This window comes from Ailuropoda melanoleuca, chromosome 6 (assembly GCF_002007445.2).
Source record: "Ailuropoda melanoleuca isolate Jingjing chromosome 6, ASM200744v2, whole genome shotgun sequence".
In the NCBI taxonomy this organism is placed as follows: Eukaryota; Metazoa; Chordata; class Mammalia; order Carnivora; family Ursidae; genus Ailuropoda; species Ailuropoda melanoleuca.
In genome coordinates, this window is record NC_048223.1 from 43806772 (window position 1) to 43827358 (window position 20587).

The 20587-nt window shown below is 50.6% G+C and overlaps 1 long non-coding RNA gene across 2 annotated transcripts in view; it reads left to right on the plus strand.

Moving 5' to 3' along the window:
* Nucleotides 1-6446: 6446 nt before the first annotated feature.
* LOC117802658 overlaps nucleotides 6447-20587 on the plus strand; it is a 24500-nt gene continuing 10359 nt past the window's right edge. For both annotated transcript variants that reach the window (XR_004626061.1, XR_004626062.1), the window contains exons 1-4: nucleotides 6447-7473; nucleotides 7906-8088; nucleotides 13501-13634; nucleotides 19346-19469. This is a non-coding gene — a long non-coding RNA (uncharacterized LOC117802658). The remainder of the gene's footprint in view (nucleotides 7474-7905; nucleotides 8089-13500; nucleotides 13635-19345; nucleotides 19470-20587) is intronic.

The following is a 20587-nucleotide window of genomic DNA, read 5'->3' on the forward strand; positions in this document are numbered from 1 at the left end:
GTGATGGTTTCTTGCTGAATCATTTTGACCAGAAGCTCCTCACCTGCATATGTATGGGCTACAAAGTCAACCGCTTCCTTTACACAAGTTTCCAAACAGCGATTATTTGCAAGGGGAGGAGGAAAAGAAATGAGAGCTGTGAACAAAACCTCTGCGATGTTCTACCCTCGAAATATACATGGAAGAGGCATTGAACTAAAAAATTAGCGGGGGAGGGGGGCCGCGCCTGTGTGGCTCAATCGGTTAACAGTCTGCCTTTGAATCAGGTCATGATCCTGCTTCTCCCTCTCCCCCAGCTCCTCACCCTGATTGTGCTGTCTCTCTCTCAAATCCATCCATCCATCCATCCATCCATCCATCCATCCATCCATCTTTAAAAAAATTCAGCGGGGATTTTTCAGAAGCAGAATCATCTGGGTTTCCTTCACCAAAGGGCACGCTTCTCTGGCCCGTGATTCCAGTGTTGTGACCCCCAGCAAGAGACTGTCTCTGCTGGTGTGAGTGGGCAGCTCCCCTTAGGAAGTGGACAGGAAAATGGGGTGCAGACTGCAATTTCACAGAATGGACATCGCCAGGAAACGTGCTCCCTCTGGGTGATTTCTGCACCTGGAAATCGGCAGGCAGCAGTGTTTGCTGGCTAAGTGATCAACTTCCCAGCTTTGGCTCCACACTGGCAAAAGTGAAGGAAGAAGTGAAGTTTTCCAGAACAGAAGGAGACCCAGAGGTTTCTATTTGCATGCCCAACCCAGCCGTTAGAGTGGGGTCTCTGGAGCACATATCTTGAATTTGTCTGAATTCGGCTCTGCCTTTTAGCACTTGGGGGACCTTGAGTGAGGGACTGCCTCTCCGTGCCTCAGTTTCCCCCGATGGTTGTGGCGAGGGTTTGGGGACTTCCTTAGTGTGAATGCTCAGGGCTGGGATAGAGCACATTGTATGGTCTTAGCTGCAGGGGCACCCCCCAGACTTTGGGACTACCCTGGCAAGAGGAAGGAGATGCCTGAGCCTTCCCCAGATGGGTCCTGCTGGGGCACAGTGGCTTTCAGGTAGGGAGATCTGGGTCTGTGACTCCGGCAAGCCATGTAGACTCTTAGGACCTCCTAGGTTCCTGGTTACTCAGAGATTTGTCGTGAGACCTGCGATTAGCAAAGCATGTTTGGTACAGTGCATACTGCTGGTGGCATTCAATAAATCGTGGCTGCTGTACATGCCCCCACGTTCTCCTGGGCTTGTTGGTCCCGGACACTCACCCTCTGGCTGTCAGTGGCCACGACACCAGGGCCCCAAGGAGGCGTCTCTGCACTAGGCTCTGTGCCCTGACCACATGTGCCATTTTCGGTGTTCATCCCCAGCAGGGGGTTGGGCTGGAGGAGGGGCCGGGTGTAAGGCACTGGTGTCTTTGCTCAACTCAACTGGCAGGTTGCCACAACTGCTTATTGTTAGTGTTGTGGGTTATCCTCCCTTTCAGAAGCACTGGGGGAGGCTCAGAGTGGTTTTGAGACTTGCCCCGTTACTGCATCTTCTCTGAGCCCCAGCCCTATTGTCTGTGAATGTGGGTGATGGTCACCAGCCTGGTGCCTCAGGGCAAGGCACAAGCGGGTCCTGTTAAATCACAGAGGCCACGGCGAAGGGGCTGTCCTCAGCATTGTTTCAGGCTTCTCCGGGGGAAAAGTGTGCATGTGCATGTGTATAAATGTATATGTCTGTGTCTGTTTGTTCTCTGTGTGTATGTGTGTGCATCCACGAGCCTGTCTTTCAGTTTTTGCATATGTTGGAGTATGAACGCGCATAAGTGTGTTGTTCTGATTGTGCACAAAAGGAGAGTATGTATGTGCTTATGTGCATTTAGCACAAGTCTGTTTGAGTGTGTGCTTGTGTGTATATGTTGTGATGGTTAATTTTATGTGTCAACTTGACTGGGTCACAGATATTGGCCTAGATATTTGGTTAAACATTATTTCTGCGTTTGCCTGTGAGGGTGTTTCTGGATGTGATTAGCTTTTGTTTTTTTGTTTTGTTTTGTTTTTTGTTTTGTTTTTATTTTTTAAATTAAAAAATTTTAATTCTAATTCCAGTATAATTAACATATAAATTGATCTTTTGCATTTAAAAATATTACAGCTTGATAGGATGATCTGTCTGGACCCAGCCCAAGTTCTAGTTGAGTTAGTGAGGTGGTGGAGAATATTCAACACAAAGCAGACATACAGAAAACCTTCCCAAGATAGGCAATGAGCCAAACCTTCTTAGCCTTTGATCCCAAGGGTGGCATGGCCGTGTTTCTGGAAGGTTCTATTGCACACTATGGCTGGAATATGTCTTTCACTTGTTCATGAACTAACTAAGCAGAGTGTAAATGCTTGAAACCCACTGAGGTGGAGGTGGTGATACGGATGAGGGGGACACAGTACCAGGGGGCTTGGAGGAGGAGAAGCCGTTTCTGTTTGGGGTTCGGGGAGAGCCCCAAAGATTCACGCATGCTGTCCAGGCAAACAAGGAACGGAGGGCGTTCCTGCAGGAGGAAAGAGCAGTACAGAGCCTGGAGCTGGAGCAGCTGGGCAGGTCGTGCACTTTCCAGCAGAGAAGTCTGTCGGGGTTTGGAGACGGAGCTGTGTTGCAGCTGGGTAGACTGAGGGGTGGGCGGGGGTCATCACACCTGCAGCACGCACCGCATGCAGGCATGGCTCACAAACGCTCTGAGGCTGCTGTGCCGCCCCATATCTTGAGAACATGAAACCACCGTTTGGAAAGGTCGGGTGGCCAGGGAGGGGCTGGACTTGACCCCGGGCCACAGCTCTGGGCTCTCTTCCTGGGCCACAATTGGGGGGTGGTTAGAAGGATCAGAGGGAGGTGGGTGGGATTTGTGTCTCTGGGTGACAGTCTGCTGTGTGGGTGGCAGCCAGACCCCTCAGCTGTCCCCTTTGGGAGCCAGGGTGTCTAGGTCGATGGTCCCCCAGGAGCCTTTGCTGAGTGTCCAGGAGATGCAGAGTTGGAGCTCCCCGGGCCTCACTGGGCAGGCAGCCCTGGCATCTCCTGACTGCCCCCCACTGGGCCATGCCTCCTGAGGTCCACGGAGACAGCCTCACGAGGCAGCTTCCCTCCACGGGCTCTGTGGGAGGCTGGGGCTGTGGTGCAGGCAGCCCCTCTCCTCCACCTCCACAGCATTGCCTAGGACCCGCCTCAGTGTCCTTTCCCAGGACAGCCCTGTGGTGTCCCTACTGGTCACCCTGCTTCCAGCCTCACCTGTCCCCTCAGGTCCCTTCACAGTCAGCTGCACCTCCCCAAACTCCACTGTGATGCCATCTCTGCCTGCTCTCAGATTGTCAGTGGCTCCCCACCCGCACCCACCTGGCACCAGCCCAAGGTCTGGACTTCAGGAGTTTCTCTCATCTGGTCCATTTTCACTCCCGTGCCCTGTTCCGGCACCTGTGAGCCCGGCTCTCTCACTCGTCCCTGTGGCACCTTTCTCTGCTCTCTGGAGGGCAGACAGAGGCCCTCTTCTCTGTAAAGTCGTCTGTACCTCCCCAGTGCCTGACCCTCAGACTGGGCTTGGAGGGACTCAGGGGACAGGCTCCCCAGTGCCTCAGCCTCCTCGTCCATCAGCACCTCCAAATCCTACCTCTGGATCCTCAAACTGTGCCCTGGTGTGGGGGTTCGGGGCAGACACCACCCTGGCAGGGGAGTCACTGTCTACCCCATGCCCTGCTGGGGATTCAGCCCAGCGCAGACTCCGTGCACCCACACTGAGAGTTGCCCTGGACTCAGGACATCCCAACCCCTGCAATCCTGAACTTGGGGCTGTGCTCTCCTAGCACTTGAGGTGACTTGTGGTCCCTGGGCCCCTGCCCTTTCCTGCCTCTGTCTTTCTTGCCTTGGCCCCCGACCCTGGCTGCCTGGGTTAGAGGACCCTGGAGATCTCTCTGTCTGAAGCTTAACCAGCCTATGAACCAAGAGTCCTGCGAATTTCCACCAGAAACGAGGGTCCCACTGGCCTCAGCCATGGGACGCTCAGCCCTCTAACGGGGGTGAGGGTGCCTTCTAGCTTGGGCATGGTCCACCGTGCCCTGAGATGCCTCAAGACCCAAGCTGTGAGGTGCATCGTTAAGGGTCCCTTCAGCTCTGGCTCTGCCAGGGGCGATGGGGCGCTGCTGATTGACTGGGTCCCAGATCTGCTGGGTCATCCATGTGATGAGAACATGGCCCTCAAGCCTGGCTGTCTGGTTTTAAGCCCCAGCTCCTCCACTCACCACTGTGTGACCTCAGGCAACTCTGTGAGCCTCACCTTCGATTAGCTTTTGAACCAGTGGACTGAGTAAAGCAGATTCCCCTCCACAATGTGGTGGGCCTTGCCCAATCAGTTGAAGGCTTGGGTAGACTAAAAGGCTGAAGAAGAAAGAATTTTCTATTTGTGTGACTGTCTTCAGCTGGAGCATTAGTCTTCTCCTGCCTTAGGACTCAGATTCCGACTGGAACTTATACCACCAGTTTTCCTGGGTCTGGATTTCTCAGCCTCCATAATCATACGAGCCAATTCCTTATAATAAATCTCTTTACACACATGGACAGAACCTCTCCCCCCCACACCCTATTGGTTCTGTTTCTCTGGAGAGCCCTGACTGATGCATTTGTATACATGTCTGTAGCTACAGGTGTCTGTGTGTGTAAGTGTGTATCATTTGTATGTCTGTGTCTCTGCTCGTGTGTCTGTATATTCACATGTGTCTGTGTGTCCATGTGTGTTTCTGTGAGTCTGGATGAAAGGCTTGGTATACATATGTGTCTCTGTGTGCATGTGCTTGTGTGTGGCCGTGTGTATGTGTGTTACATGCACTATTTCTGTCCCATCCAAGGCCTGCTGGAACTGATGCAGGGGTGACAGGCTCTCTGCTGAGTCCCGTTCATCCATTCATCATCATCCATCCTTCAGCCCCTTGCTCCTGGAAGTGCGGTCCCTGGAACTGGAGTCCCTGGGAACCTGAGGGAAATGCAGACGCTCAGGCCCCACCCCAGACCTTCTGAATCAGATTCTCTGTGAATGGGGCCCAGGAATCTGTTTTCACAAGCTCTCCAGGAGAATTTTTGGCCTCTAACGTCTGGGAAGCACTGATTGAACCCATTTTGTCCCCCCTCCTCTCTTCTTGTCTAACTGGTGTGCGTGACATCCTCTGGCCTCCACATGGCACCCCCTGCTGGGCTTGGCCGTATCATCCCACCATGTGAAGAACGCAGCTTTGCCCACCAACTGCTCATAAAGCAGAGCTCATGCATGAGTTCCCTGGGGTGAATGGATGTGGGAGGGGTATGGGGCCAGCCAGGGAAGCCTGGCTTGGTGAAGCCCAGGCCGTGTGCTCTTCACCTCCGGAGCAGATGTGGCTACGGCCCCAGATCTATCCCTCTGCTGGGTGCGAGGCCGTGGAATCTAGTTTTGCTAGAACCTCTGAGCCAGGACCTCTAAGGCCTAGCCTGCACAGCTGGGGAGCCTAGTATCTTTGGCTGGGTGGGCAGGAAGTGCTGTCCGTCTAATTTGAAGAAGTACAGACATTGGTGGGGACTTAGGTTTGGGTCCCTCTCTCCCAGGATCTCCTGGGAGCTCTTCCTTGCTTCCCACTGGGATAGAAAGAGGGAGGTGGAGCTTAGGGGGCATGGCCCCTGGGTGACCCAGTTTCCCCAACTCTCCGACGTCCCACCTTCCTGCCACATGGGACACAGCTGGCAGCCTCACAGACAATTCAAATTGCAGAGGGTACATCTTGGCACAGATGGTGTGAACTTCTGGGCAGGCCCTGCTCTCAGGGAGTCTGGCTTGTTACCTCCACTGTGGCTCTCTTTGCATTTGCAAGCAAAATCCAATGACATGCCTCTAGCTATTGGATTACTTATCTACTGCTGCATAAACAAACAGCGACACCCTTTACAGCTTGAAACACACATTTACCGTCTCACAATAATTGTGGGTCAGGATTGAGCACAGCTTAGTCGGGTTCTCTGCTTCAGGTCTTCCCCAGGCTATATACAGTGCAGGTGCCAGCTGGGGCCCAGTCTCATTTGAGGGTTCAACTGGGGAAGGATCCCCTTTCAAGCTCACATGCTTGTTGGCCACCCTTAGTTTCCAGCTATGTGGACCTCCCAACCTGGCCGCTGGCCTTCTTAAGGCTAGCAAGGGAGTGAGAATGTCCTAAAAAAAATGACTTCAGGCTCTCTGAGCCTTGAGAATCTCATGTGCACAAAGGGCACAAGCTGGGCTCTTTGTGGTTTGTGAGGGTCCAATCTCAGCTGGTGTGAAGGGAGCTCCCGAGGCCTGTGTCTCACCTGCAGACCAGGGGCAATGCAACGTGCAACTCATAGAATCTGTGGAAGGATGAAGAGACGGTGCCTGCCGAGCACTTACATGGTTGTAAAAGCCACATCCCTTGAAAAACATGGCAAAGGTTTGTTTGCTCACAGCTGCCAGACCAGTAGCCAAGTGACCTTCTCCCTACACTCTGGGAGGTCAGCTGATCCAGAACTCTGGAGAGCGGGGGTGCCAGGCAGAGGCAGGAAAGGTCTGAGAGTGCCTGGGGTTGGTGTGTTGAGTGGATGGAAATAATCAAAAGAGCTTCTGTGTGTTGATCACCTCCTCATACACATTAGCAAATTGGCTCAGTGAATTGCCATCGTAAGATGGGTATTGTCTTTAAGATGGGTATCAGCGTCCCCACTACAGATGAGAAGGCTGAGGTTCAGGGAGGGAAAAATCACTTGCCTAAGATCACACAGCATGCTTATTCTAGTGCTGGGCTTGACACCAGCTCCGAGGCTCAGCCTGAGGTCTGGACTGTGAAAATCAATAAAGGAAACCTCACTAAAATGGGGTGGGGAGGCTGGAAGGGGGAGTCCTACCACTCAACCCCAATTACAGGAAGAGTTGTCAATTACCCCCAACAGAAGAGTCCTTGGCAGGAAAAAAATCATCAGTTACAGGCCCCAGCAGGGAAAAGATGTTCATGCATCTCCTGCAAGAAATCTACTACCCCTGCAAGTCAGCCAATGAGAAATTGTCATCACCCTGAACTCTTGCTCTCTCCAGTAGACTTTGGTTCCAAATAACCACTCCCGACTTCCTCCTTCTTCCCCATAAAATAATGTTCCTCGCTTCATTGGACTTGCCTATGGTCTTGCAGTAGCTTGCATGTCCCAAGTGGGAATGCTCTGCTATTCCTGAATAAACCCATTTTTGCTGTTAAGTTACGGGACTTTTATTTTTAAGGTTACCAGGACCTTCCACAATGTTCTTTCCAGCAGAGGAGGCCTCCTGCAGATTCACCTGCTCAGCAACACAGGGACATTACGCTGGGAACATTCCAGAGTCCTGGCATTGTAGAGGACACAGTTGAAGGCCACAGCGTCATCCAGAAGGAAGAGCTGGAAGGCATCTTTGGGATACTTTCGAGATCTGACATTTGATGTTCCTTGGCACATCTGTTTGTTTCCACGGAGGTGAGAACGAGTGTGGGGTCAGAAGGCCAGTTTGGGTGGATTCTGGGCTCACATTTTTACACCCTGTGACCTGAGCAAGTTCATTTAATCGCAGAAAAGGCAACTTTCTGTTTTTGCACCCAATGTCCTCTGTCAGTCCACGGCCCTCACCCCAGGGGCTGGGATTCTGGGAGGCCCAGCCTCACGGAGGAGAGGCTGAAGGTGAGAGGGATGCAGGGGCTTGGGGGTGAGTAGTGAGGTGGGAGAGGGAGAGTCCCACGGTGCAGGCTAGGATCCTGGGGAGTGGAGCTCTGAGCGGCTGGGGAAGGGACACCACGGGGTGGTGGGGGGCACTGGCTTCATGGTTGAGTGCCTGTCCTGGGCCCAGTTTGCATTTGTGCCCAGGGGCTCAGATGATGGAATCATCCAGTTCTAACACTGTGCTGTCCCCAGGTACCTGGCCACACAGCTGAGAAGCCAAAGGAACATCTGAACCACCCTGCTGTTTCCAAATCCTGAGCTTCCCTGCCTTATGCTGCCTGTCTCAGCCACAGCCGGGTCCCAGGGCTCCCTCAGTTAGTGATGGAAATGATAACAGTGAGAGGGAGCGTGTTGACAGCATTAACTCTGTGTTAGGTAATTTCTCAGCATGTTATGACTACTTCTTTACTTCATCCCTGTCCCATCACTGTACAGAGAGGAAACTGAGGCACAGAGAGGGTGACAAGTTGCAGGAAGTTCTGCGGAGAAGGGGTCCAGGCCCTGGCAGTGTGGCTCTGACTTCTGGGTCCTTGCTGTTGTCCTCTACCCTTTCCCTGCTGGGTCCAGTGCCTGGCCCTGGGGCACCTGTGACAGCCACGTTGGCTCAGCCCCGCTGGGATGGGCGGGAAGTGACTCCTGAGCTCTGGTCAGCCTACAGACACCAGTTTGGCAATGGGGGTCTCTGATGGTGGTCCCCAGCCTGAGACAGATGGAGAAGGGCAGCCGTGCTGCTACACCATTCAGAGAGACGGTTAGTGGAAAAGTCACAAAGCCTCGTAGAGCAGGGAGTGCTGGCCTCAGGAGTGTTGGTGTGTTGTGCGAGTGAGAGATCGTTTTGTCTGGCAGAAACAGAACCCTGGTGCCCCTGGAGAGGACTACCTGACGGGCTTCTGATACCTTTAAGTTCTTTTTCGTTGTTTTTTCTTTTTGTTTGTTTCTGATACCCTTATGTTCTGCTTGTACTTTCCTTTTTGGAGTCAATGGTGGTTATCTGAGCGATGAGGCTACAAGACACTTTTTTGTCTTTGTATTTCTCCGTTCCCAGAGAAAGCAGTTTACACCTTTCTCCAGGGCTGTAGGGAATGTGAGGAGAATTTTACCCACACGCTGGCGCTATGATCCAAGAAATGAGCACTGTGTTGCTTCTGCCTTAACCACAGACCACCTAGATTCAGAGGCCAGGAGACAAACCTGACTCTCAGGAAGACAGTGTCACTGTCACATCATAAGAAGAGCACGTGGAGGGGATACATTGATGTGGGCAAGTTGTCTGCCTCAAGTGAATCCAGGAAAGGTTCAGGTCTAAATCTCTTTGAAAGGGACCCTCTCTCCCTGACTATATCTACCCAGTGAAGGTGCTGCTTGTTGCCATCAAGTTGGGCACGGCCAGGGCTGGGCAGGAGGGCAGTAGGCATGCTGGCTGTGTAGCCAAGGGGTTCCAGAGAGGCTAACACCACCCCAGCTCAGGGAGTGGGTTCTGACTGGCCCATGTCAACTCAGTTAGTTCAGGAGGGCAAGTGACTGAAGGTGGCTCAATCGGAGTCCAGTGAAGGACTCATTTTCTATAATTGAGGGAGGAACAGCTCTCTCTCATTCCTCCATCCTGCTCCCTCTCATTCCTTCTCTATTCCTCCATTGGATGAAAAAAGCAGTATATAGCCCCCAGGGCCAGAAGGTGTCTTGGTACATGAGGGCAGGCTGAGGAGGAAGCCATGAGAGGGGAGAATTGTAGAGATTCAGCCATGGCGACTCCTGAATCAAACCCATCCTGAAGCTCACATACTGCTAGACTTTCCGGTTTTCAGTTCTCATAAAATGCCTTACCACATAAGACCATTCACGTGGGATTTTCAAGGTTTTTCCCCCCTCAACATGAGAGGGCCCCAGCTGACACAGATGGGAAGCAGGTTTGTGGCTGGGTTGGTATCAAGGGTATGTGCCTGCCAGTGGCCAGCTGATCTGGGAATGTGTGGAAGCTGGTGATGCTGTTTATCAGAACCGAGGAACTTTCCAAGGGGGTGGAAGCCCAGATCAAAGGGTGGAACTGAATTCAGGTGCACAAGCATGGCCAGTTTTCAGCACACTGAAGTGGACTTGGTTCTTGGAGGCTGGACACAACCTGCCTTCCCTGTTGCCAGTGCTGTGGCCTCTGCGTGGAGGTGACTTAAAGGCCTGGCATGTCTTCTAACATCTTGTTACCTAAGGGTTCCAGTTAAAATACAGGACACCAAGCTAAATTTGAATGTCAGAGGAATAACAAGTGAATTATTAGTAAAAGTATACCCTAAATATGGCATGGGGCATGCATGAGAAATTCAAATTTAACTGGGCATTCTGTATGTTACTTCCCAAATCCAGCAGCCCTTACCTGTCTGTAGCCTGGTGAACTTTGTAGGACAGAGCTGCCAGCTCTTTCCACATGATTCCCCTGGGTGGAGTGGCGGGGGAGCTCTTAGCTTGGGGCTTCGGAGTTCAGAGCCCTGGTGGGTCGGCCTCATCAGCCGCCCACGCTGGCCAGCCCCAGGGTTCTGGTTTGGTCACCAGAGCAGGAGAAGAACCTGGCACTGATAGGATGGGAGGTGTTTTCTTTGCTACTCTGACCCTTACGTTTTGTGGGTAACTGTCCCCAGAAGCCCTGATACATGCTCACCTGTGTGGGGACTGGACCCTTCACCTGGCTGTGTTGCTGCGACGGTGACTCATGACATTAAGTTATGCGTGAGCATTCTGAAGCAGGCGGCCCTCCCTCAGTCAGATCCAGCAGGATGTCTGGAGACCAGAGCTCTGTTTGCAGAGCCATCTGTGCCCGTCCCGAAGGTGTCCGAGGCCTGGGCTTGGTCCTAAGGAGCTCATCTGGAAGGGAGGACGTGCCACTGGGGTAGCCAGCTCTGCCCAGCAAGAGCAGGGGTGGAGAGACTTGCTCTGCCCGAGCTGCTCCATGGGCGCAGGGCCCTGGGCCCCAAGGCAGGACCAAGGCCCTCACTCCCCCCGCCCTGGGAGGGCGGTCCTTGGCTGAAGAAAGCCAGCTGTGCCAGGGTCCCACCCTTCCCCAGGCGCAGCCTTCACCCCCTTGGCTCATGGCAGGACATCTCCGCATGCCCATTGCTGCTCCCGAGTTCCAGCTGTGCCCCCACCAGGCTCCGGCTCACTCAGCGCCACCTCACTCGCTCCCCGGGAACTCGTCCATAACGGGAGGGAGGCACTGTCTCCATAGAAGGGATAGTGAAGTCGGGTTCTGATGATGAGGTAGGAGCACTCTTGGAAGGAAAGGAGGGGGCAAGAGCTGAAGAAGAGCGCCAGCAAGGGCGTGGCGTGCAGGAGTTGGGGTGCTCTTTGCTAGGACACTCATGCTGCTTCCGTGGGGCTATAGCTGGGGACAGTGGAGCCAATACAGTTCTGGATCTTTGGGTCATTCCTGGAGCTGCCTGAGCCTAGGGGCATGAGTAGTGGTGTTGAGAGTGAACTTTGTTTTACAGTCACCGGCAAGGCCATTTCACCTCACCCTGCAGAACAGTGACAGCAGTGTGCCTATGACCTGGCACTTGGAGAGCCAAGGGCTGTGTGTAGATTGACGGTGTGTTCACCCTAAATTGTCCCCCGCTGCCCTGCTGAGACGCCCCCATGAGCTGCAGCCCCTCGAATCGGGCTGTCATGTGCAAGGACTGCTGGGGTAGCCTCTGCTCTGGGGGTTTGGAATTGGGACGCTGGGCGATCCCTGGAAGAGGCTGGCAGCAGAGAGGGTGAGGAAAAAAAGGCACAAGGCAGGATGCCTTGGTGTCCGGAGCCCAGTGCCGTCCCAGGGACATGGGGACTGCTGACTGCTGAGGGAAGGCGTCTGTCTGACCTGTCTTCCCTCTGCTTGTGTCTCTGACCAAAGCCAGGTTCTCTGCCCTTTAAGGATTCGTGTGATTACACTGACAGATCACCTGGTTAACCAGGACAATTGCCCCACCTCACCGTCCTTAATCACATCCGCAACCTGGTCTCATGGTCAGGGCCTGGGCATTTCTGGGGAACAGTGCCGTTAGCCCCAAGGTGTGTCAGGAGGAGGAATGCCTCTGTTCATTGCCGCACAGCTTGGGGCTGGCCCCCCACTGGATGAGCACCCTCAGGGCCTGCAAGGTGGCAGGCCACGAGCTGGTGAGGCCTCGGGAACATGCCCCCAGTTCAGCTGTGTCACAAGCCACTCAGCCTTCCTCCTTCTCCTTCAGGGAAGGTGCTGACTCCCTGGAACAGACCCGGAGACAAATGTTGGAGTGTACCCAGCATATCAGGGAGGCGATCACAGTGAGAGACACGTACACTTGACAGAAAGCAGCCAGACCGTCAGTGACAATAGAATTCTGACCCACAACTTGCAACACCAGCCCAGGGAGCCAGACCACAACCTCTGTAGCAATTGGCCCAACGGTCAGGCTTGGTCAGTAACTGCCAGCTTCCCTAATTTTTGTCCCTGTGTCCAACTTAGCATCAGCCAGAGAAGAAAACAAATATGCTTCCCTAACCAGTCCCATGGGATGCCCTGCATCTAATCGTCTGCCTGACCTGCAGCAGCCTCAGACCAACGGGGAACCTTCCCTTTTTCCCGACACTAAGCTCTCCCCCTCCCTGGCTTATGTTCCAGTCTCTGCCACTTGCAGGAGATGGTGGCTCACCTCCCTTGCTATCACAAAGTCTGAAAAAGTAGATTTTGCTTGTTCTCGTTTGGGTGGTCTTATTTCCACCCCAGGTCAGCCTGGAAGGGACACGGCATCAGGGTGGACTAATAAGCAAGTTCTTTTTGGGCACTTGGGGGTCAGAACCTGTGCTCTGGAGGGAGAGGAAGCTGCAGGATCATGGCCTGAGCGCTGTCTCAGGACTGGTGAGAGAATACCTGGGCAGATTTGGTGCCTGCAGTGATATTTGGTCAGCACTGAGCCACTGGGATGTGTGTGGGACCCCAAGAGCACCTGCTTCTGGCACAGGTAAATTTCGGGGCGATTCTTGGTTCTTATGGTGGCTTCTTATCAGAGTAGCCTTGCATACTGGTAAAAATGCAGCCTATTTGCTTCTCAGTGAAACCCCATTCTGTGGAGCTGGGAATGAGCATTTTATTAACATTTTTTTTAATTTATGAGAGAGAGAGAACAAGCAGGAGGAGTGGCAGAGGGAGAGGGAGCAGCAGAAGCAGACTCCCTGCTGAGCAGGGAGCCCGATGCAGGGCTGGATCCCAGGACCCTGAGATCATGACCTGAGCTGAAGGCAGACTCTTAACCGACTGAGCCACCCAGGCGCCCCAAGGGAGTGAGCATTTTAAAAGCTCCTGGAGATCCAGGTAGACCGTCCTGCACAGCTGTGTCTGCACACGGTTCTCAGGCGGACCACCCACTGCGCACGCTGGCGGGGGGTGGGGGTGGGGCCCATGGCCCTGGTTGGCCTCCGTGTTTACTCTCTGCATTTTTCATGGAGCGATTGCTGACTTAAATGGATAGGGATGGCGTCTCTGCCTCAGTCACCCTCTGCGTCTGGTGACTCATTTATTACTGCATTAATTATGTGCCTTCAGGCGTCTGTGACTCTTGGGTGTCATTTATTTGGCTTGATGCTGATGGAACCATGGATAACATATCAATGGCTTTCCTTCTACCATTAGTTTCTGTAGTTCCTGTGAAAAATCTCCAGATTACAATTCTCGGACTCTAATTTGGTCCTTCTTGAACAAGCCCCCTTTGTGTGGGAGAATTTCGGGGTTGGTTTTTACCCCTTCCCTCACCTTTGTCCCATCTTTAGTGATCTTTGCTCTTGCAGGGGCATCTGCTGACGGGTTTCCCTCCCAGCACCTCTGGTATTGATCCGACCCTACGGCTGGCTGGATTTACACTGCATGCAGTAGGACTTAGTGTAAGACAACCACAATCCAGGATCAAAGGATGGTTATTACAGTAAGTTCTTCACTTGATTTTTTCCCCCACAACATTTTATTATAAAATTTTCAGAAATGTTGAACGAATTATTCAGTGGACACTCACATACCCACCCCCTAATTCACTGCACAATTAACTTTTTCTACATTTGCTTTATGATGCATCTATCCTTACATCAGTTTGTCTTACTGTTTTTGTCATCACAAAGTAAGCCATGCTTCAGTGCATGTTGCATCCTGGGGACTCCACTCTGCCCAATGACTGTTTGGCCTCTGTTTAAACTCTCGTGGAGATGGGAAACTCACTACCTGCTACAATTCCCCATTACATCTACTCTGGCTGTAACCAAGTTCCCTTCTGTGCCAGAGGCCCAATGGCAGGCCCTCCCGGGTGTGACTATTCAAAAGAAAGGCACTGAGAAGAAAGAGAGTCAGAACTCCCTGGAGTTGTTAGAACCCAGTGGCTCAGCACTCCTTCAGGGCTTCTCATTCAGGAGGTAGTGCATTTCCTACAAGCTCCCAAGTATGCCTGACACAGCTCAGTCCCCACTTTGAGAATTGCTGGTCTAAGCTGACACAGCAACTTGGAGGTACAGTTAATCCCTAAAATAACCAGATAGACAGAGTCTTGGATGTTCCTTTGGAATGGGTCTGGAAACACGCTTCTGGTCTGAGGGTGCCTCAGTTGTTACCCCAAGGGAGGCCATGCCACCCCTCTCCTGGTGGCCCCAAATACAGCTGGTTACTGTCCAGGGAGGTGGGGCAGGCACCTTCACTGTGGAGACTCACTCCCATCCTGTGTGTGGGTCCCTTGTGGGCTCCTTGTCTGCAGGTGCTGGCCCAGATCCTCCTAGTGGCTCCCTTGGCTCTCCTCTCTACCTGGGTGTCCACTGGCCCCACTGATTGTCTGGGGATGGGGTCCTGGCTGTGCCCCCAGGGAGAGGCATCATCATTCAACCTGAATGAACCGGAGCACTTGATGACCTTACTTGGCTCTCTTTATTTCCTCTCTGTCCAAAGCTAAAATGTTCTGTAAAAAAACGAGTGTGTATCTCTAAGACCGTCTTTGCCTCTGTCTGCAGACTGGGGATGCTGTCTTTCACACTACGCTTTTGCAAATTAAGATATTTAAGAAGGAGTAAACGCGTTAATTGTCAATGGCTTATTAGTACCCCATCTAGATGGCCCAGCTGGGGATAGGTGTGAATTTCATTAATTTCCCCATGCGTTTGGGGTTTGGCTTGAACTCAAAGGCCCTCCTTGAGCAAACTCTTGTGAAAGCTTTAATTAACTCTTGCCAGTGTCAATATGTTTTATTACCTCTGCAGCCCGCAGCCTTTCCCCATGACTAATTTACTCAGATGTTTGGGGCCGAGGTAATGAAGGCAGGAGCTCTGTGCAGACGCTGGAGTGGATTAAATCACGTTATGGGCTCCAGCTGGAGGGCAGTTCCTCTCCATCAGAGGTGATAATAGAGGGTTGTTTTTCTCTGTGTGGGAGTGTGCACAGCAGACTCTAGGGCTAGGGTGGGTGATGCTCCCACGAGGACAGAGAAAAGTTCTGGAGACAGTAATTGAGACATAGGTCTAGTGGGGGAACTTACATACGGAGAGCCTAGGAGTGGCCATCAGGACAAAGTGTCCACTGCTGGGACCTACATGCAGCAAGCCTGTATAGTACAGCAACTGAGCCCAGTGACTCTCTGCAGCCCCTCCCTCCTTGCAGGGCCAGCACTCCAGGGAGATCAAAGCCTGCCGCCTGGACACTCTTCATGACAAGGCAGACAGTCCGGGTTGGCCATCCTTGGGAGCCCGTAAACTTGAATGCTGAAAAAACCGTTCTTCTGCAAATTCTGCTTGATGGGAATATAGAGGGAGGACAGGATCTATATGTTCTCATGATAGTGATTAACATGCACATTCAGGGTGTGTTTGCACAATTAGTGATCCAGCATGTTCCATACAGGAGGGTACACTGAAGTTGTAGTCAGTTTTGCTGCATCAGAAATGGGTGGGTCTGAGCTTGGACATATGACCTTGGTGGTGGCCTTGGAGAGCATGAACATAGGGTCCAGGACTTGAGTTCTGGTCCCAACCATCACTTGGTAGGTGGGTGCAGCCTGTGTCACCCCTGCTTCACGACCCCCCTTTCCTTCATGTGAAAGTGTGGGCAGGAATCTTGCCCCTCAGAAGGCCAGGTGTGGGGGCATCTTTGCGGCCGCAAGTGATGTGGAGCAGCTGACTGCCCTCGGTTTGGTGGCTTGGAGTCTGTGCAGGCCTGGCCTCTGGGGTGGGAGCAGGGAGCCAGCTGTCACAGGCGAGGTGAAGCCATCAGCGTGCAGCCCTTCCAGTGGCCACGTCCTGCCGCGCACTCGCAGCTCCTGTGTCTCTGCCCACGGGGTCGGAAGGGCTGGGGGGCAACACCCTCCTGAGCAGCACCTTCCCAGTCTCAGAGCCCCGGCGCATGGAGCCCAGAGGCCCATGGTGGCCACCAGCCTGCCTCCTGGCCTCTGCTCCTGGCCTCACACCCTGGTCGTGCTTCCTGGAAACTGCTGGCTGCCATGTCCTTTCGACACCTGCTCTGGGGAAGTTTATGACAGACAAAGGTGTCAGAGGTGGGGCAGGGGTGGGACAACATGAGATTAAGGAGCCTCCAGCACATGGAGCCCCGAGGGGCAGGGGTGGGAGGTCGTGGAGAAAATGAGAAAAGAGATATTGAGAAATTCACTGAAAATCCAGACCCGTAATGCACAGTGCTCAGAACCCAGGTGACGGAGCCCTGCAGACACAGGCCCCTGTGGGGGTAGAGGTGTGCAGGTTGGGGCGTCTCAGCCTGTTCTGCTGCAGCTCCATGGACTCAGCTTTGCCTTGGTTCCACATCTAGATTAATCCAAATGTTGATCTTTGAGGTTTGTTACTTTGATTTGATTGAGGTAAAATTTGTGTGCAGTGATTGAATGAAAGGCCATAAGTGAACAATTTCCTGATCTTTGACAAATCTGTGCACTTGGGTAATTGGCAACCAGTGGACACAGCATTACATCCCCGGAAGCCTCTGTGGTGTCTGCCCACTCCCTAGGCACCCAGCATTCTGGCTCCTCACCGCAGACCAAACTTGCCCAGCAGCTCCACGCCAGCCAAATCACAGAGGTGACACTCCTAGCCTGTTGCGTGTATGGCTTGTGCGTTCCTTTCTGGGCAGGAGTATTCCATTCTATGAACAGACCATGTTTTGTTTGTTCATTTACTTGTTGATGTGAAGACCTTTTTCCAGGTGTTGCTGTCATGAGAAAGGCTGCTATAGATGTTTTTGTATAATTTGTTCATTATGTGGACTCACATTTTCATTTCCCTTGTGGGGGGGCATTGTTGAATCATTGGGTGGGTGTATGTTTAAGTTCACAAAAAACTGCCAGACTGTTCCAAAGTGGCTGTACCGTTGTTCACTCCCAAGAAAGGTGTGTGAGTTCCTCGTGCTCCACATCCTTGTCAGCACTTGATACTGTCAGTCTTTTTAATTTTAGCCATTTTGGTGGGGGCAGAACAACATGTCACTATGGTTATAATTTGCATTTTTCTGATAACTAATGGTGTTGAGATCTTTTTGTATACGTATTCCGTGTACCTTATTTTGTGAAGCATTGTTCATGTTTTTTGCTCATTTTAAAATTGGATTCTCTTTTTATTATTGAATTGTATTTCTTTATATATTCTGGATATAAATCATTTACCACATATGAATAGTACATAGTTTCTCTAGTCTGTGACTTGTCTTTTCCTTATCTAAATGTTGTCTTCATAAGCTAAAGTTTTTAATTTTGATGACTGCATTCTACTTTTGTGATTGAGGTGTAATTAGACTCTTGGAGCTGGGATTATAACTGTAGGATTTTAAATTATTCTTATCACACACACACACACTCCTCACCCCAAGGTAACCTGTGTTGGCAGCTTCCTATGCATGCTCCCACATCTGTTTCCATGCTCCTGCAAACATATACATATACATGAGATTTTTTTTTTTTTTACTTATGGCAGCACGCTATGGACCAGGAAAGTCTTCTTCTCATTTAACTGTACATTGACCAACAGGTACATGAAAAGACCTGTCAGAATGGCAGTTATAAAAAGGACAAGATTNACTTATGGCAGCACACTATGGACCAGGAAACTCTTCTTCTCATTTAACAGTACATTGACCAACAGGTACATGAAAAGACCTGTCAGAATGGCAGTTATAAAAAGGACAAGATACAACAAGTNTACTTATGGCAGCACGCTATGGACCAGGAAAGTCTTCTTCTCATTTAACTGTACATTGACCAACAGGTACATGAAAAGACCTGTCAGAATGGCAGTTATAAAAAGGACAAGATACAACAAGTGCTAGTGAGGATGTGGAGAAAAGGGAACCCCATGCATGCTGGTGGGATTGTAAATTGGTGCAGCCACTATTGAGGGTCCTCAAAAAATTAGAAAGAGAACTACCATATGACCCCGTAGTTCCACTTCTGGGTATTTATCTGAAGAAAATGAAAACACTAACTCAAAAACACATCTGCCCTCCCATGCTCACCATAGCATCATTATTCACAATAGCCAAGACATGGGAGCAACCCAAGTGTGCGTTGGTAGATGAATGGATGAAGAAGATGTGGCATATATATATAATGGAATATTACTCAGGCATGAAGAAGGAAATCTTGCCATTGGCAGCAACATGGATGGACCNAAAGAAGATGTGGCATATATATATATAATGGAATATTACTCAGGCATGAAGAAGGAAATCTTGCCATTGGCAGCAACATGGATGGACCCTAATGCTAACTGAAATAAGGCAGAGAAAACAAATGCTGTCTGATTTCACTTATATGTAAAATCTAAAAGGAAAAAAGAAAGGAAAACTAAGCTCATAGGTGCAGAGAACAGATTGGTGGTTGCCAGAGGTGAGGGATGGGTGAGAGAAATGGATAAAAGGGTTCAAAAATTTTAAAAAAAGAAAGGCTAAGACTAGCATAGGTATCACAGAACTGAAAGGGTTGCTGGGGGCCCAAAGGTTTGATAGATTTCTCCACCAGGTGATGCACTTTGTTTTATTTTTCCCTTTTTGATGAAGATTTTGCCTTTTTTTTTAAACACTGTACCAGAAAAAACTGAATTATGATTATGATTTGGAAATAATACTTTATGATTTGGGGAAACCGATTTCACGTGCAGGGCCAGAACTCATGTGGTGTGAAATCTGACATGCGCCCTGAAGAACACCTAAACCACGCTCACTGCATAAAGAATGAAACCACAGTCAGCACTCACGCGACTAAGACGGACCCCAGGCTGAGAATGGACGCTGCCAGGCCCCGGTGGGCCTCTGCACGTCGTAGCCGCTCCAGGGATGGCCCCTCTGCAAAAATATCAAAAACAAAAACACAGTTTTTTTCTCAGACCATTTTGTTATGTTATGTCATTTTAAATTATATTCAAGGCTGTACCTCTTCAGAAATATTTATATTAAAACACAGACGTAGGAAATGGAAATTAAGGACAAAATTAAGTGCTGGAAAAAACAAAGACCAAACCATACGTGAGTTGATCCACAGAGGCCATGGGCAGACATCTGAGCCATTCTCTTTAGTTGCCACTTAATATTCCAGAGAATGAATATGCCACCGCTGATTTAACCACTTCTCTTTTCATCGAGTTTCGCTTGTGTCTTCCGCTGGACATTCAGGTTGTTTCCAGCGTCTAGCTGCCTCAAACAACGCTGGAAGCAAGCACGCAAGCAAGCCAACGAACGCGTGAGCGCGTAGCTCTGTGAAGCCTGTTGGTGTTTTCCTGCGGAATAAATGCCAAAGGTGAGATCGTTGGGTCATGGAGTGCGTGTATTTTGAGATTTTTTTGTTTTTTTGACAGAGAGAGAGACAGCCAGTGAGAGAGGGAACACAAGCAGGGGGAGTGGGAGAGGAAGAAGCAGGTTCCCAGTGGAAGCCCCACGCGAGGCTCGATCCCAGAACGCTGGGATCACGCCCTGAACTGAAGGAAGACGCATAACGACTGAGCCACCCAGGAGCCCCTGGAGTGCGTGTATTTTGAAACTTAACAGCAACTGAAGATTTCTTCCCCAAAAGCTGTAGGAATTCCCAAGCCGCAGGTGCGGGTCTCTGTCCCGGTGTCTACAAGCATGGGGTGCTGTTGCTTAACTCATTTTTCAGCCTCTGGGCAATAAAACTCTTATCTTGCTGCAGCCCAGCCATGCTTTTCTACTAACTCATTTTAAAAACTGATTTTTAAAATTTATGTCCTACCGATCTTCCTAGTTTGTATGTTCCATAGATGAGAGGAACCATAGGTAGGAGAAGAAAGGGATAAAGAAAGGGGGGGTAAACAGAAGGGGGAATGAACCATGAGAGACTACGGACTCTGAGAAACAAACTGAGGCTTCAGATGGGAGGGGTGGGGGAATGGGATAGACTGGTGATGGGTAGTAAGGAGGGCACGTATTGCTTGATGCACTGGGTGTTATATGCAACTAATGAATCATCGAACTTTACATTAAAAAAAAAAAGATTTAGTTAGAAAGGTTGAATGGGAAATTTAGCCTAGTTGAGCATTTTAGGGCTTTTAAAAAGGGTTCATTGTGTTTTTAGTTGGAAAACAGAAAAAAAGACAACATAAAGGAAAGCTTGAAAGGGTTTTTTTGAACCCTGGTTTCCTCCCTTTCTAAGCTTCTTCTTTTCTACCAGAAAGTTCTTTTTCATTGTGCTATGTTTATTTTGGCCCATGTAACTTTTTTTTTTTTCATTTCCTCTTCATTAGCCAGGAGTACTTCCTAAGATAAAATGTCTGTAATAGTGAGAGCTGCTTAGCCTATTTTACCCTTAGGTTTACTTAAACATGTGATAGAGCATTTCCAGAATACACATCATTTTATGTAAAAAAAAAAATTAAATTTATATGCATGACTTTTTTTTTT